The sequence below is a fragment of the Aplysia californica genome, unplaced genomic scaffold (assembly GCF_000002075.1).
Source record: "Aplysia californica isolate F4 #8 unplaced genomic scaffold, AplCal3.0 scaffold00342, whole genome shotgun sequence".
NCBI classification, from domain to species: Eukaryota; Metazoa; Mollusca; class Gastropoda; order Aplysiida; family Aplysiidae; genus Aplysia; species Aplysia californica.
This window is the reverse complement of record NW_004797612.1, coordinates 762,721-764,116: the sequence shown is the minus strand read 5'-3', so window position 1 is coordinate 764,116 and position 1,396 is coordinate 762,721.

The window sequence follows — 1,396 nt, the reverse complement described above, 5'->3', positions numbered from 1 at the left end:
GGCTTTTTGGCGTCGTTGTTGGTGTTGATGTCGTGGTTTTTATCGCATTGTTGCTGTTGTTGTCGCTGAACTATCATTGCTCCTCGTCAGTAGAATGGGATTCTTGTCGCCATCTTGCCATGTCGTAGACAACACAGCAGGCAAACACGCTGAGCGAGCAGTGAGCAGCCAGCCCCCTCTGTGTGTGACTGTTTCCACAAACATGTCGTCGGCGCACGGTTGTCTCCCCTGGCCACAAATTACTTCTCGCAGAAAGAGAAACCGGAGACGGCGCTTCCTATGATTCAACTTCCGTCTTAGATGAAAGAGATCGAGGAAATAAACTGGAGAAGCGAATTTTGCTGCTGCTTAAACGTAAAAGGCGAAGAGACTTTTACAAGAAGAAGGGATAACTAGAAGATTAACGGAATTTCTGTAGATAGTAAAGAGGGCAATGTGTTGGTGTGTGGCTATGATTGTTCTTGTAGTCTCGATGTCGATGCAGAAAAAAAAAATTACATAGAGCAATAGCATAGGAAATAAAAATAAAGTACTGAAATAAGGTACGTATAAATATATGCAGGAGAGGTTGGAGGGTGGGGGGGGGGTAGAAGAAGGAAATGAAAAGAAGGAAACAGGGGGAAAAAGATAAATAAATCCATTCAACAGCGCAAGACAGAGAAAGAAAAAGAATCCAAGAAAAAGAGGGACAGGAAAGGATTGAAACGAAATCTCTAAAGAAGTCGGAAAAACAAAAATTTTTAAAAGCTGAAAAGCAAGATCATATGCGAATCTGCAAGAAACAAACAAACAAACAAAAAGAAAACGAACATAAGACAGAAAAGTAAATAAAAAAGTGTGTGGGTGTGGGTGTGGCTGAGGCGGTGGGGGTGGGGGGCAGGAGAAGAAAAATAGAAGAAGAAAGAAAGAAAATACAGCTTGAATGTCGGTGAGTTGGTGAAGGACAGCTCGCTGTCTCCGTCTTTCCAACTTCAGGCCACCACAGTCAACGGTCACCACCAGCTCGGACCCAGCCAGATTTTGGCGGCAAAGTCAGTGTCCCGCGTCTGCGCACTGCTCCGCCCGGATGTGCCAGCTCTGACGGCCGGCCGATCTCACTGACACATTCACAGTCCCAAATTTCCTCCTCCTTTTCTATCCCCCCCTCTCTCTCTCTCTCTCCCTTAGTTCCTTCACGGCTCAGACATTCTATTTAGATTTCTATCTGTGCATTCCCCCTCGCCCCAGCGTCTACCCAACACTGCGAGCCCCGATCCATTTCCAGTTCATTTTGGCGGGGAAACTCGACACCCGAAATGTCTCCCGCAAAAAAAAAGAAAAGAAAAAAAAAAACACTTCCAAAAAAATGAAAAAGCAACCAGGAAAAAACCCATCTCTTCTAAACTTTAGTGACACC